Source organism: Platichthys flesus, chromosome 15 (assembly GCF_949316205.1).
Source record: "Platichthys flesus chromosome 15, fPlaFle2.1, whole genome shotgun sequence".
NCBI classification, from domain to species: domain Eukaryota; kingdom Metazoa; phylum Chordata; class Actinopteri; order Pleuronectiformes; family Pleuronectidae; genus Platichthys; species Platichthys flesus.
In genome coordinates this window covers 1,371,911-1,389,162 of record NC_084959.1, presented here as the reverse complement: position 1 = coordinate 1,389,162, position 17,252 = coordinate 1,371,911, and positions in this window count along the sequence as shown.

Here is a 17,252-nt window from a genome sequence, read left to right as displayed (position 1 = left end):
CGAGTCAGGAGAGGAATGGAAAGCATCTGTAAACAGCCACTAGCATTTATCACAGGGACGTTAATCTTGATCCATGTGTAGCGTCTGTGTGAACCCGGAGAATCTATTCAAACATTAACTCCTGTGGATCTGAGCGCTGTGGGACGGGGGGGTCAGCTGGTCCACCGCCTCCTTTCAACCACGTCACTGACGGAGGCTGATATTTATAATTATAAAATATAAGATTCTATCAGAAAAATCGAATGTTCGCAGGTTGTAGATATTTATAGAGGAAATAGTTTCAGATGCAGAAGCAGATGCTTTGACTCCAGGTGCATTAATGTTCATAATATAATAAGTCTATATTTTCATCATTAATGTGGTGATTTCCTTTTGAAGCAGGTTGTTGTAGTGGAACATAAAACACAAGAATTACATTAAAGTGTAAAACCAATGTAATATAAATAGAGAGAGATGTTTTAAGTTGATATAGAAGACGTGTGATAAACTGTTTACATATAAAACTGAGTCGCTGCTTCAGAAAATAATTAAAGTTTCTCAATTAAAAATTCAAAAAATAGCTTTTATCAGATACTTCAACAGTTTTTAGACTAAATATTTCTGCTGCCGAAGGACAAAACAAATGGATCAGAAAACTCAATTAAGATTAAAAAGGCAGTGAAACAGATCAAGGACGTTTTTAAAACATTAGTAGAAAGTTTAACTGAGTGATTTTTGTGTAATTGTTTTTTATACTGTGTCGTATATTCGTTAGAGTAAAACATGTGGATATATGTTTAAAAACACAAAGACATTCTCAGAGAGTCCATCGGCTGCATCAAATATACGATAACAGTGACATCTATTTTCTTTGCACAACTGTATAAACATAAGTAAAAATGAATATATACATCGTGTAGTTCTGGATTGATTGAAGTAATTTAGTTATTGTGACAAATAACAATTATAAACAGTTTAAACCTATAAACTGATCAAATGGTCACAACACAATGTAATTAAAAACACAAAGTACAACTTGCTGCACAACAGGAAAACAAATAGTTGAAATACATGTGTCAGTTCTTTCATTCAGTTTATATTTATTATTTTACACTTCATCATGTAGAGCAAAGCACAGAGCTCAGACCGTTCAGCACCACGGACAGCGACTGAACTCAACTGCCTCTGCTCAGACGCAGGTTTCCTGAAATGTTCAAACTGATAGAGTCCATATCATCCATCCATCCATTTATTCATCCATCTATTCATCATCCATCCATCCATCCATTCATCCATCCATCTATTCATCCATCCATCCATCTATTCATCCATTAATCTATCCATCTATTCAACCATCTATTCATCCATCTATTCATTTATTCATCCATCTATTCATGCATCTATCCATTAATCTACTCATCTATTCATCCATTCATCCATTCATCCATCCATTCATCCATCTATTCATCCATCTATTCCTTCATCTATTCATCCATCTTTCCATTCATCTATTCATCCATCCATTCATCTAATCATCCATCTATTCATCCATCTATTCATTCATCTATTCTTCCATCTATCCATTCATCTATTCATCCATCTCTTCATCCATCTATTCATTCATCTATTCTTCCATCTATCCATTCATCTCTTCATCCATCTATTCATTCATCTATTCTTCCATCTATCCATTCATCTCTTCATCCATCTATTCATTCATCTATTCTTCCATCTATCCATTCATCTATATCATCTGTCTGTCCATCCGTCCTCTGAGGGTTGTTGTTTTCACGTGAGGAGATTCTGCTTCATTCTGCTGCACTCTGCTGAGACATGTAAAAGTTGAACATTTCTTTTCTGCAGCTCGACCGTGTTTGACCTTTGTGATCACACATTGTATATTTATTTATTAACACATTATTGTGAGTTAACAGTTTGATACACAAGCTTCCAGACCCAGAGCCGAACGTTCCCACAGAGCAGAGAAGCTTCTGGCTTCCAGGTTCCTTCAGTCTGACAATACACTGATTTATTGCTGAGTAATTCTCAGCCGCAGAGTGTGTGGTTGTGTGTGTGTGTGTGTGTGTGTGTGTGTGTGTGTGTCTGTGTGTGTGTGTGTGTGTGTGTGTGTGTGTGTGTGTGTCATTTTCCGTTTGGGAAATGGAAATTGAGTCGAGGGAGGCTTTGCCTTGGTGACACGTTGTAAAGGGTCTTTTATACGCTCTATCACAATGGGCTTGAATTGAAAGTGGATTATTGCACCTGGCTGCTTGTAGCTGTGCTGCTGTCCTGCTGGACCACTGCTGCACTGGAATCCTATAACACCAATAGGGACCCGACAAATCCACAGGCTTACACTGCTGCATGTGAGGGGAGAGGAGTCACTACATCACGGTGGAAACCAGGTTAGGCAGTGGGAGCCTCTGATTCATTCATCCTGCTGCTCTGCAGGTTCACTGCTGTGAGCTGCTCTTTCTTTAAACGTTACAGAGTCCTTTCAAGTTCCAGCTCCGAGCAGCAGAACTCCGACGTCCACCGGCGCTGAGAGTTCACGACCGTCTGGAGAACGTTTGGAAAGGGAGAAGAAGAAGGAGAATTCAAACCTGTTTGTTTTACACAACTTCTCTGTTCCTCAAACACAAACTGATCTGAGGTGATGTTCAAAACCCAGATGAGACAAAACTCCTGATTCACAGATCTCTAATGCATCTTGATCAAATGCTCAGAAACAAACTGCAGTCATGTAGACGGCCCTTTATCCACTCTGCACTTTCTCCTCTATGGTGTGGTCACACAGGATGTGAGAGGAGGAGCTGCTCGTGATCAGAAAACCTCTGCATTTTAAAAACATGTGATTGATGCAGGACAGGAGGCTTGAGTGAGTCGCAGAGTGAAATGGAACAGGAAGTGGTCGCCGCTCGTTCACAGAGATCTGAAGAGTTTCCTGTCACGGCAGCTGAAGAGTTCATGAAGCAGCCGGAGCTCCACTCAGATCTGTGCAGTTTTCACACAGTGACCATCGTGACTCCGTCAGCTCAGGTCATGTGATGCTCCCACAATCCTTTTCTGTGCGAGACAACAGTGAAAAGTACTGAGATTCACAGACAAGATCATCTTTAGTTATTCAACTGATTCTTCCTCCTCTGCAGCTTTGAAGAGAAAAATAATCTGACTCTGTGTTTTCACTCTCAAGCAAACATCAGCTGACATGACAGTGTGAGGGGGGGGGGCCTCACTCGTTCTCTCATCCGTGTTCATAACTTTACAGAAACATATTATATTTCCCTCCTCCTCTTCATCCATCCATCATTGTATCTCTGTTTTATTTCAGCATGTTCCTCCCTCCTCCTCCTCAGCTACTCCTCTTTTTACATCTTATTCTAGTTTCCATCTTCTCCTCTACCTATCCCCCCCATCTCTCTCTCTCTCTCTCTCCCTGCTCGCCCGTGTCCCTTCAGTATGCATGACCCGACTCTGAGGGCGACGGCTGAGAGGAGGGAAGTCGACAGCGAGCAGAGTTCGTTTATTAGAAACTTTCAAAGAGTTTCAATTTCCCAGAGCAAACTGCAGCGTGAATTATTCCTTCACTGTATTCAGCCGCCGCACTGAAGGGAATCAAACCTTCTGCATTCGGATTTTTAAAGTAATTTTGTCTGCGATGGACAGAAAGAGCTGAGAAAGAAGAGGATATCTTCTTCTTGACAGTATATTCAGACGCCTGCAGATCGACCCCCCCATCCGTTCTTTCATTTCTCTGTTGGTTCAAACTGTCTCTTCACTTTCTTCTCCCTTCATCGGAACATTTCTTAATTTCTCTGAGCGTCTCCTCTGCCGGCTGCTCCTCCATTCCGCACACGCCCCCTCGCTCCTCCCACACAAATGAACAAGCCAGCCGGCAAACAAACAGACAAATAAATAGAAGTGGAATTACAGAACAAGATATAATTCATCAGAGCACAATCAGAAGGGAGCAAAGTCAAACACAAAGTCAATCTGCGGAAACAAGAGAAACTAAAGGAAAGAGTTTGACCAAGGAGACGTTCCCGGGACACATCTGCATGAATAATGATTCTAAAACTGAGTGACGATGATTGTTAGTCTCTATTAGACGAGTGGCACGCCGAACAATCACTCACTTCAAGGACAGAATGGATCCGAGGGCGCCAGGCATTAAAATCAGGTCACATCTCGCGGTGCACTCTGGGTAATCTGGTCTACCGCGTCATGCACACTGTGGTGAGGAGACCGGGTGGTCGGTTGTGGTGAAGAATATAATCTTGTTATTCCTCTTAACTTTTCCACTTAGTCTCGAACTCGTGACTTTCAGACTCTTTGAGCCGCTGCAGGAACGAACTCTGTGAGGGAGGAAGAGTAGGGAGCAGAAGGACGAAGACAGATTCTCCCTCCGTGTTCTGTGCTCACTAATCTGAGGTCTGTCTTTTTTAGATTTTGTTTTTGATTGTGACTTTATTTAATCATTCATGTTTTACAAAGTGAAACTGACGCGAGGTGCTGGAACTAAGTTCAAACATGAACAACGACAGATGACGAGCCAGAAACGACAGGTGCAACAAAACTTAATAAAAGTTTAGAAATCTAATATCACAGCTGTGACTTTAAAGTCACTTTTCAACCAAAACAGTAGATAGAGTTTTGATTCTCTGCTCGGTTTCTCTGAAACAGAATTTCTTAATTTTAGTTGCTAATATAAAATCAGTATCTTTTCAATCAGACACTGAAAAGATTGAAAAAATGTTAATAAGTAAGAATTTCTGAGAACATTGAGAATAAAATTGTTGTTTTATGAACAGAAAGTCGTAATATAACCAGAAGAAAAGTTGAAATATTACAAGAATAATTTTTGAGCATCAGCAAGACTTTGAAAGTGTTTTGCCAGAAAGAAAGAAAGAATGAAATCATTCATTAAATCTCTACATTTGTTTTTAACTAAATTATAACTTTCTTCTCAATTCCCAAAAATAGGAAAGTTGTATCATGTTGAGTTTATCAGTGAAGCAGTTTCCTGTCGGCCATCTTGGAAGCTGCGACCCTAATTTTTTGATCCAAACTATTTCCACAGGAAACGTTGATTCTCTCTTTCCTCTGAATCTTTAAATCCTCGTGACTCGATGGTGAGATCACATTTGATGAAGAGGCAGAAGCAGGAAACATGTCAGATGTGATGTTATTGACTGAGCGGCTGCCGACCTCATTATCACACAGATCTGTGCATCCATCGCGTCCCGGCTCTAATCGTGTTAATAGATCACGGAGGTTGGAACTAATAACAGTGACGGCTGGATTCCACTCGGTGGCTCCGGCTCCTGGTGTCGTGTTCGCTGGCTCCCTGTCAGCGACCAGGGCCGTTATCAACGTAATCCTCATTAAAAAGAGCACATCTGGAATCAGCTGGACACAGGAGACAGATCTTTTCCTTTACTTCTTTGAGCGTCTCGTGTTTCGGTCGCTGGCTCGTGAACACCTGAGGCAGTGAAGCAGAGTTTCATGTTTCTCTCCCTCTTTACGGAATCGTGACAAAAAGAAATAGCTTTTCTTTGGTAAACACGCTCGGATGAGACGGGGGAGTCGCTCGGAGTCTGGGGGGGGGGGGGGGGGGGACAGAGGCTCCAGTGTGACGGGGGAGGAGAAGCCTTCTCTGTGCCGAGGCTCCGATGAACACACGGCTGTCGGGGAAAGGTCAGGGGAGTCTGTTGGTATTCAGCTGCCGTGGAGCTCTTTGGCAGGACGCGGTGCAGCGGGCACTCGAGCTTGAAATGATGTTGCTTCTTTGGGCCGGGAGGCGATGGCTCCCGTGCCACACAGCAGACGCAGGGCGCCATAAATCCTACAGTGTAAATAAAGACCTGCTCCGCTCCACCACGTCCCCCCCCCCCCCCTTCCCTCTCCTCCTTTATACACTTTCTCTCCACTTCCACTCCTCGCCCCCTCGTTTTTCTGCCTCTTGTTCCTCTGCTCCTGGTTTTTCTCGAGGTGGCTGATGCACGACCTCCTCTCACCTGCAGCTGTGAAGCCACATTACAGAACAACCCTGATTTAATTCTGTTTTCATCATAATTCACTTTCCTGTGCATCTGCTGGATCATCGTGTCCTTCGTCTCTGAGGTCTCGTCTTCTCAGTGATTACGTAAAGACCTTTGTCCTCGTTTCCTTCTGACTTTGCAGAGAGGAACTGAAAATCAGTTTGTGTCTCGTTGTTATGAGAATGAAACGTGAAGGTAAAGCTCATTTAGTCACAGTTTGACTTTATTAACGGCACAGCAGGCGCTGACAGAGGTTTATCCTTTGACAGATGTTCTGGATGCTGCTTGCAGCGCTCGACCACTACCCCCCGTCCTCCACAGACACACACACACACACACACACTCACACTCACAGACACACATATACACACACCCACACAAACGTGCAGTCTCTAATTAGAGCTTGTGCCGAGCCTCAGGCCCAGCAGGTACCAGCTCGCTGCCATTTTAGAAAGACTCACTGCAGAAAATACAAACACGTCTCAACCAAATGAGCATTGGCTTTGATGTTTCACACACAGAGACAGAGACAGAAACAGTTTCTCCATGTTTGCCCTCATTAGATCTTCACATGCAGGAGCTGAAACAGGGAATAAAGTAAAAGTGTGATAAGTCTCATATTTACTGTGGTTAAATGTTTTGTCCATTGACTGAAAATAAAGATGGACAAATGTGCATGGATCCTGAGTTCGACCCAACTGTCAAACATGACGTAACAAATTAACCAGTTCATTTGGTTTGGTCCATATCCCATCTGCTAACACGGAGGAGGCCAAGTTTGTGCAGTCAGCCACCAGGGGGCCATCCGGCTGGTTTGGCGTAACGTTTGTGAGCTGTCATGTCGTCCATTTTATTTACAGACTTGGATATTTTGTTCATCACCTTTAACTCTTTGAAAATCAGTCCATCACTGAAGTGCAATGCATTGTGGGATAGGTTAGCTCAGGGAGGAACGTGTCGGCTGCCTTCGAAGGAGACTTTGAAACGAGTGGCTCTATTTGCTGTGACTCCATCTTTAAGCGACGCCTCCTGAGCAAGCAGAACAGAAACTGGATCAACGTTCCTCACGGAGACGATTTTATGAATCATGATTCTGGAGGAGAAGTCGATGGGAACAGAAAATGATGAGTTCGGATTGTGAGTCCTTGCTTCTGTTTTATTCTCCACGTCAGCTGCTGCAGCTCGGACCATATGTTGAAGATAAGTTATGCTCAGTTCTCTGGACTGTGTCTCTGCCCTTGGCGTCTTTGCAGTGGGGGGGAGAGGGGAGGGGGAGTGGGTGTGGCCTGGCAGAGCCATCGCTCTTTTTCCAAAGGGAGGGTGATTTGCATTTTAGTCAGAGATTATTCATCAAGGCGTTTGTTCCAAGTTCCTGTCCCTTTAATATCATTTCCATATCTTAACATTTAACTAACCTTGGGACTGGCAGAGGATGAAATCTATGAGTAGGTTCATTACCTGGAGGTCGTCTTTAAACCAATCAGACACCAGTTTGTCTTTAAACCAATCAGACACCAGTTTGTCTTTTGGCAATCAATAAAATATTGTGTATTTATTTATCGAAGGACTTTGTCAAAGGGAGAAACTCATTATATGCTAATTTGACATTTTCTCCAGCTACACCTGCCTCCTGGACCCATTGGACGGTACTAGCTGTCAATCACACTCTGGTATCCCCCCCCCCGCCCCAAACACATCCGGTGCTTTATGGTCTGTTTGACTCTAAATTATCAGCTGTTTGAAGAAGACTTGAAACTAGAGACTGACACATAAACTCCTTCATGTGTACTGACGTTATAAAGTGAGAAGTCTCTTTCTATAGAAACTACCAGTGGAGTCGCCCCCTGCTGGTCACTACACAGAAGACAGGTTTCAGGTGCTTCCCCTTCCTGGACCCAGACTCTTCATCAGTTTCTATTAACAGTCCACGAGAACAACATGTTCATGAAGTGTAATGACTTCACCTTTTGGCTTCATGAAGCACGTTCCTCATATTATCATGTGGTCAGAATAATCTGTTATTTCCGCTGCAGCTCCGAGAGAAGCTCGTTCATAATAATATCCAGAGTGAAGCCGGCACGCACAAAATAATATCTGTTTATGTCTCGGGCTTCACAGTCGCAGCCTAATTTATTATTTGCAGACTGGAAAACGCAGCAACAAGAGCAGTGATAAATTACAGAAAGAAATTACACTGAACAGACAGGAAAAGAATAAATGAAACAGTTATTAGAATCCGTCCGGTGTTATCGAGACGTTTGGAAATCCTCCCCTGTTGAGACTCTTATGATGTGAATCCAGCTTCTCTCGTGAAATAAATCCTTGTTATTCACAAACCACAGAAACACACTCACAGCAGCTCTGTGGTGTTTTAAAGTAGTTTACTTGTGTTTAACAATCTCATGAGGTTGAGCATAGCTAAGATCCTGTTGAAGGGGTTGTTATGCTCCTGTGTGGTGAAGGAAGCAGGAGATCTTTGCGGAATCACTTTATTTAGTGTGTTCAGAACAAACCCCACTGATCTTCTGTCAGAGGTGGAAAGTTGTGTCTGATTTGTTAAGTTTGGTCCGTGTCCCTTCTGCTTGTGTCGTAACGTTAAAAGTCGACTTTTTACTTTTCCCGTTTGTCCGATAACACAAGTTGTCAAATCGCTTGTTGAGCGTCGGTCACGTCAGGAATTAGTTGTCGTTATATTTCACTCCTGCAGCCGAGTTGTGTGATTTCTCCTCTTCAGATCATTTCAGATCTGAACAGCGATAAAAGGTAATAATTCAACCGGATAAAGACACAAGAAGAGTCTGCCTTTTGAGATTACTCATCTGTGACAAGTGTTTAAGCTTCTGTAACTCCGATGTCTCTCTTGAAACACTTCTGGATCCTCACATTTTTATCCTTTAAAGCACCTGAAAAAAAACAGATGTTTAAACCCAGCGACAGGAAGAATTTCCTTCTTATATAATTTGTCTGTTTCTGAAGATCAGAAGAAGCTGGTGACAGTTATCAGGCGTGTGCAGGCTCAGATACCAGCGAGCAAGAGAGGGCTGAACGGAAACTGCTTCAATATTTAAACGTTTTTAATAAGTTTAGATGAACTCAGCAGTTTCTAGTCAGCTCATGTTCTGCTGTTCAACACGATTCTCCTCAGTTCAGGTTTTTAAATCTTTACGAGAACAAACTTTCCTCCACAGACGTTTGTTTACTTGCGTTTTGGTTCCTTCATCCGTCAAAGATTTAACTTAACGTTTATAATTTGGACACAATCCTGCGATAAACATGAAAACAAGTCGTGTTCTTATCTCACATCGAACATGTGTTTTGTTTTCCTACAGTGAACATTGACTCTGAGCTGCAGCTTCAGCACTTTGGTTTCGTCCCGACACACGACATTCTCTCGTCTCCTCCTCTGAGGAAACGTCTCTGATGTCAAGCTGAAGATCTGCTGCTGTGAAGCAGGAGGTGAAGCAGGAAGTCATGTCGTTGGCGTGAGCTGGGATGTGACTTGACGTGCGTTTATTGAGATGTGATATTTCCCTGTGTCTGAGGTGAGGAGCCGGGAGTCTCTGGCTGTCGAGGTAATTACCAACACGTACAACAACGAGGAGAACGGCAGAACGTGAAACGAGGAGAAACGGATGAGACAAGACTGAACAAACCTCCGGAGACGGTTTGACTCTGAGATGAGCTTCTGATGATTCGATGGCTCCGGTTTCATGTCTCCGGTTCCAGACGCAGGTTTTCAGGCGCGGTGAAGCAAAGTGTTTATTTAATAATCAAAGAGCGAGAGGAGGTGAAGTTCTGCTGCTTCAATCAGATGGAAGTCACACGGCTCAGACACAGATCCTGGTTTGATTCTGCTGCCTCCCTCGTGCTGAAGCTGCCTTTTAGTACTTTTTTAAGTTTTATTTTTCATCCTTGGCCAAAGGAGACGATGTTGTCATAACTCCACTGTGCATTGTCCTATCACCACCAAACTTCTGTCTTATGATCAGAGTTAAAGCCTGAACAGCTCTATGTGTCAAAATTTCCTGTCATTATTTTTTTTTTTTTTCTTTCAGGCAAAACGATGCAAAGCTTCAAAACAATGTGCTCAGTGCTGCTCTGCAGTCCTAAATATTTTAGAAATTTTATTTATATTTATGTATTATTATTACTACAACCTCATTGAATTGGCTTTTTGAGGTCTTTAAACATGTTCAAAAAGTTTTTAAAGTTTGCAGTAAATTAGAAAGTGGTGAAAATGTACGTATTCTTGAGTATAGAGAAATGGGCGTGGCAAAATGGCTCAACAGCACCACCTGGAACTCAGCCTCTAGGTTTCCACATAACCGATTTTCATTAGAAACATAAAACGCAATAAATACAACATACATAGGAAAAGCAATAAAAAATAGAAACCAGTATATATTTACTCATTGTTTACTTCTTATTTACTCACTTTTTTCCAATGTTTATACAAAGTAGCATTTATTTTGACATAAACATTTCTGAATAAAAATATATGAAAGATAAAAGATATAAAAAGTGAAATGCAAACAGTTTTACTAATTAAGATACGTTTATTTATACCAAACATATAAATAACATGGTGGGACCAATAAATGTGTCATCTATCTTCTTCTTCTTGACGATTGTTGCCGTCTTCCACAAAACCAAAAGAAGTAGTAGAAGGTTTGTTCATTCGTAACCTCCGGTTCATCATCCGAGACCTCAGATTCTTCATATGAGCCCTCCGATTCTTCATATGACCCCTCTGATTCTTCATATGAGCCCTCCGATTCTTCATATGAGCCCTCTGGTTCTTCATATGAGACCTCCGATCCTTCATATGAGCCCTCCGATTCCTCATATGACCCCTCAGATTCCTCATATGACCCCTCTGATTCTTCATATGAGCCCTCTGGTTCTTCATACGAGACCTCCGATTCTTCATATGAGACCTCTGGTTCTTCAACTGAGACCTCTGGTTTGTGGGGTAGGTTTTTCGCCCACTTCCATGGTTTGAGGTAACGTGTAAATCTTTTCCACCCTTTTTTGTTCTTTTTGGTCTCTTCTCTTTCATCAACTTCCACCTCTCGTTCTTCATCTGAGACCTCTGGTTCATCATTTGACATTTGGGCTGAGTCCTTTGAATTATGGGGTGGGTTTTTCGCCCACTTCCATGGTTTGAGGTAACGTGTAAATCTTTTCCACCCTTTTTTGTTCTTTTTTGTCTCTTCTCTTTCAACAACTTCCACCTCTGGTTCTTCATCTGAGACCTCTGGTTCATCATCTGGCCTTTGGGCTGAGACCTTTAAATGATGGGGTGGGGTGGGTGGTTTATCGATTGAGACCTTTGGCTCAACATTTGAGACCTTTGGAACATGGTCTGAAACCTCTAAGTCATTGTATGATACCTTAAGGTCCCATGAATCAGTGTCCTCTGGTTCCTCCACTTTGTCCTCTGGTTCATCATCCGAGACATCAGTTTCAATATATGATATATTAAAGTCTATGTCCAACAGATCTCGGGTCTCTGGCACCTCATGGTCTGAGACATGAGGTTTAAGGTTCCATGATATAGGGTCATCATCCCTGGAATCAATGCTCTCTGAGTCCTGTATCTCATGATTTGAGACCTTTGGCTTATCGTCCGAGAATTTGAATTCCTGGTCTTTGTGCTGCAAGATCTTCTGTTCATATCCAGAGATCTTCTGTGACATGTTTTCTTTGAATGGATTGACTTCCTTTAATCCTATCAGCTTCCTGTTCTTTCTAAATTGTTCCAGATTAGAAATAAAGTTCTGGTGCTCCATCTTCATGACTTTGATTTTATCCGCAGAAGCTGCAGACTTCCTCAGCTCCATTTGAAGCTGCTCTTTGAGGTCCTGGAACTTCTTCTCATACTCAGAGATCTTTTCTTTGTACTTGTAGATCTTCTGATGATACTGATAAATCTTTTGGTCATTTTCAGATGTCTCCAATTGATGCCGCTCTTTGAGGTCCTGGATCTTCTTTTCAAACTCAGAGATCTTTTGTTTGTCCTTAAAGATCTTCTGATGATACTGAGAGATCTTCTGTTCATTACCAGATGTCTCCATTTTAAGCTGCTGCTTGAGGTCCTGGACTTGTTTGCGGAGCAGCTTTTCCTGGTCATAGTCCAGAGAAGGAAAGAAGGCTGATTGCTTCAGCTGGTTGTTGCGTTCCTCTAACTCTGTGATCTTTGTGTTGAGACACAGAATAGTTTGGTTATTTTCCTTTATGATGGACTTCTTATGAGATACTTCAATCGTTAGAAGCTCTGCCCTCTTTTTAAAGAATGATCCCTCTAAGATCACTTTTTCTGGTACATTTTGGGAACTGGTGATAAGCTTCTGAAGTTTAGTTTTCAGGTTCTCCTTCTCAGCTTTTTCTGCTTTGTATTTTGCCTCCATACGGTGAAGATCCTGCTGAAGATTCTTAACACGAGTGGTTATCTCTGCACCAAGGGAGCTCCCCCCCTTAATGCTAGACACCTCATGTCTGCCTGGATGATGTTGGTCATTTTGGAGCCGATGGTCCTGGGTGGCTCTTGGTAACCTGTTCACTGGTGCCATCTTGCTTGAGAATAGAAGCTCTTCTTCTTGTTTGTAATAGTTAACAGGTGAATAAGTGAATGAAGTGCAGAACCGTCACATGCAGTACACATGTTGACTTCCTGATCATAGGAGAGTGCACTCCAAATAAAGGATTCCAAAGATCATAGGAGTCTGCATTGATCTCTCTCTCTCTAACCTAAACAGTCTTTTGCTCACAGAGAGTTTCTCATTGGTTTAATTTCACACCTGGTTTTGTTCAGAGCTTCAGACTCTTCAGTTCAGTGTGAAGCTGAACATCAGGTGTGAACGGTTCCTCACAGCAGAAGAGGAGTTCTGGGTCTGGATCACTCTCAACCAGGGTTCTGTCGGTTTGCAGTGAAAACACTTTGTTGAAGAGTTTGGACGTTTGGACCAATCACAGAAAGAAGAGACAGAAGTAATTTCTTAAGTATTTCTGATTGTTTAATCTGAACAAACATGACGAGGTTGAGGTGAAAGGAAACTAGGTTTAGTGAGCTAGTGAATAAAGAATCTTATCTCTGTACCATGAGTGAAGAAGCTGATAAAGTCTTGTGGACATTAACAGGAGTTGAGCTCAGATATGACCAAGTTCTTTCTCATCCCTGTTTCCAAGATTCACCTTTTTCTTTCTTTTTCAAACATCTGGATTCATCTCTGAGGATCTATGTTGTGCGTTCGCTCTCTGACCCGAGTGCAACTGCAGCTTCTTTACAGAAACCAGCCCCGGTGGATTGATCCTGCCTCCGACGCTGCTCAGCAAAACTTCCAGCAGCAAATAAAAGTCCTTCATTTCTAATTGAGTTCCAGTGTTATTGCATAGTAACTCAAAATAATGGGAAACTTCTTTAATTTTTAGGGATGCACAGTAAAACGTTCTCTCCCAATACCGATCCCAGTTCATAACTTCAGGGTTTCAAGGGATTTCTGCGGAGCCACTAACTTTGTTTTTTAATCTGTGTTTGATTTGTGTTCTCGGTTTCGCTGCAGCAGAAACCTAATTTCCCCCGAGAATCATTAACCACGGTAAGCAAGTCGCTCGCGTGACACCGGAGAATCATACAGAGTCACATCAGTACTTTAGCAATAAACTCTGTGTAATTAAATTAGGATGAATGCATGTTGGACGATTAAGAAATGGAACTGGAGATGAAGTAGCTTGTTAGCGCGCTAACGTCAGTGGAAGCAAAGAAGTGAAGTTTACTTTCTACTGATTGGAAACAGAAACTCATGAGAAAAAAAAACTTGTTTCTGATTCTGATAAACAAATGACTGTATGGATAGAGTGTGATTGGCAGCTAGGACCGTCCAAAGGGTGCAGGTGGCAGGTGTGAGTGGGTGTGTCCTCCACTTTTCAGTTTACTGGTTCTCAATGTTTCTCTGGTCAGTATTTATGTAAAACTAACGTGGTTGAGTGAACTCTTTAAGTCTGGATTCAACTATTCTGCTTTTGTACGATGATGATGAAAGTATAAGTGGAACTTGTGTAGAACCTGATGACAGGCTCATGAAAGGTAAATGTGATGTTAGATTTAACTTCTCCGACCTGAAGCTTCAGCCTCGCAGCAGCGATGGTTTCACACAGTTCAGAACGTCTTCATGAAATAAGTGAATCCAACACTTTCCTCCTCAGGTGAGTTTGATCAGACTGAAGAATGAAGAGGAAACTGAATCTGCTGCTTCTCGTTCTTCTGGTTCTGAATCATCTACGTCTGGGTCCGGTGTGAAGTGAGGCCAACCCCCCCCCCCCCTCGCCCTCTTTACTTCCTCTCACTCACTAATTACCTCTGCTTTTAAGTAGCATCATTAATTCCGTGGTAACGGCGCTGACCACAACACCTGACAGTATTTCATAATTAACACGTTGCACTTCCTCGGTAACAGAGAGTTACTCATGCAGGACGGTGGAAGCGTGCATGAGCGTGCACGAGCGTGCACGAGCTCGCGGTGGCACCGTCTGAATGAAACGCTGCTCTGTGCTTTTCTGGAACAATCGTCTGTGGAAGGAAGTGTGTGTGTGGGGGGGGGGGCAGAGCCAGTTCCTGCCAAACTCTTCACGTCAGCAGATATTCAGAGCTGCTGCAGAGTCGACTCCATCAAATCACTGCTTCTCACTCGATTCACAGAAACTCAACTTCTTTCTGTGCCACTGCAGAAAAGTCAGAAAAGGTCACAGGCATTCCTCTCTCTTTCTCTACCTTCTTTTTTTACTCTACCTTTTTATTCTTAAAAACTTTTTTCTTCTTTCTTTCTTCTTTGATGAAGAGACACCTTCCAAGAAAAAGATAAAATGTCTCCACGGCACGATGATATGAAAATATTACATTTTTTATTTTGGCATCTTGAAATGAAGACGAAATACTGAGCGGAAAGTGGGAAAATTGGTGCATCTAAAAAGGGGATGTGAAATCATCCAGTGTTAGATGGTCTTCACCACGTTGGGACATATATGATATATGTATGAAATATATACTGGTTTCTATCTCACTGCTGTTTGTCAAAGTGTTTGTGATCAGTTTGGTTTGAATGAGTTATTAGAGGATAAAGAAATAGACGGAGACGTTGGACCTGACCACAATCTATCATGTTGTCATTTGTGTAAAGTGGGAGGAGCTGAGTAGAGAAGAGGCGGAGCTCCTGACGCTGATCAGCTGTTCTGCACATGTGCATGTTGCGCTTGAGTATTTTTATAGCCTTGGAACTCGTCTTCTCTTTTATATTTAATATTCCTTTTCTGAATGGTGAGAATACAAACACACCCTCACACACACACACTCTCTCTCCCTCCCTCCCCCCCTCTCTCTCTCTCTCTCTCTCAGTCAGATGATGGGTGGGTGAGTTATGGGCCCTTTTCTTTTTGAACAGTGAACTCTTTGAGCGGAGTCCTGACAGAGATGGAGCACGGGGATAATTGTTTCATTGCTGCGTTTGAAGCGGGTCCATCCATCAGGCTGCTCCACAGTCAATGTGCTTAATGTGTAGATGAGGACGTCGACGGGGGGAAGTGGCCCCCCCGATGATTCAGGGAATCTGTCTTCATTGTCCACAGAGACGTTGACGGGAGATTCAGAAGGAGATTTTATTTCTGACAGGACGAGTGTGAGCTTCACTCGTGTGGAGGCTGGTTCACACTCGTGTCACAGAAACGTTCTTTTCACACTTTGTGAGCAGAGTTTTATAAATGGACCTGCAGGTCAAACCTGGAGACATTCGATGTCCCTCATCAGTGTCTCTGCAGGTTTAACAGGTTAGATAAAAGACTTTTAAAGAACTGAGTGAATTCAATTCAAGACCTTGAGATATGAGCAACAACCACAGACCCACAATCACTTCAACTGAAGAAGTCAAGAGAAGAAACCTGGAAACATCAGGTTGTCTCTCAAAATGCCGACAGAGACAGTTTCATAGTCTTCACACAGACGAGTGGACCGAGTGTTTGTGGACAATCAGAACCTCACTGGTCCTGTGTGTAGTTTTATTTAACAAACAGAGACATTCAAAACTATACATGGAAAACGTTTCTCTGCAGGAGGGAATAAAACACTCAATGGATTTGATCTGTTTATATGATTGTTTGTCAAATCGTCAGATTGTGAAATGTGATGCAACAGCATCAGGACTGTAAACTGCCAAAAACTGCAAATACAGTTGTAGAGAAGTTTCCTGAAGCACAGGAATAAAGCGCTGAAGAGCTGTGTGTGTGTCTGTGTGCGCAGTGTGTGTGTGTGTGTGTGTGTGTGTGTGTGCAGGTTCATTAACATTCAGGACGAGCAGCGCTGCCTTTGTATGACTGCAGGGACTTAACGACCTGAAGCTTTCATACAGTAGAAAAGCCGCTGACAACAGATTCAATCATATTTCATTATAAATCGATGCAGATTAATCTGCTGCTTTAAACCCATTAAGCACTTTACATGTTCTCTACATCCTTAAAAGCATCAGGAGTGTGTTTCATTAAATACACTTACTTATAGTTTGATTATTATTCTGTTTAGTTTGCTCCTGTTGAGAAAAAACACTTCAGTGACGTTGCTTCAGCTTCATGTTCACGACCAGCCAGTGGAGAACATCACAAAGAAGCTCCACAGGAGGAACCCTCTCCTGGTTAGACTGCACCAGATTTCACCAAACCCAGTGATGAGTGAACCAGGAGAACACGGAGAGTCCTTGTAGATCAGAGGCGGATGATCTCAGGAGGAAGAACTCACCTCAGATACTCAGACCAGGGTCAGCAGCAGAGATTAGACTTCACAGAGACTAGAGGAGCAGAAACATGGATTCATTCTGTGGAACAGATGATTACACAGATTACACAGATGAATCACAGACATATTCTCTCTTTTTATAAACATCACAGACGGGCCAGGTCGGGTTTAATGAGAGTGAGCGGCCGACTGCAGCAGTTTCAGAAAGTCTGTGGTGTTTGAGCTGATCTGGGTTCAGGGTCAGGACGACATAGATGTTCAGGTTAAAGTCTGATCGCTTGTTTAATACTTCAGTGTCTCAGTCAGGGTCAGAACATCAGTTCATAATGTGATATGACCTCAAAGATACTTTACGGGTTATAAACTATTTGGTTTCAGGCCAAGGAAAAGTGTCAGGTTAGTCTTCTGTGGCCATAGGGGGAAATACTGCAGTACTACTTTTATAATACTGCTTT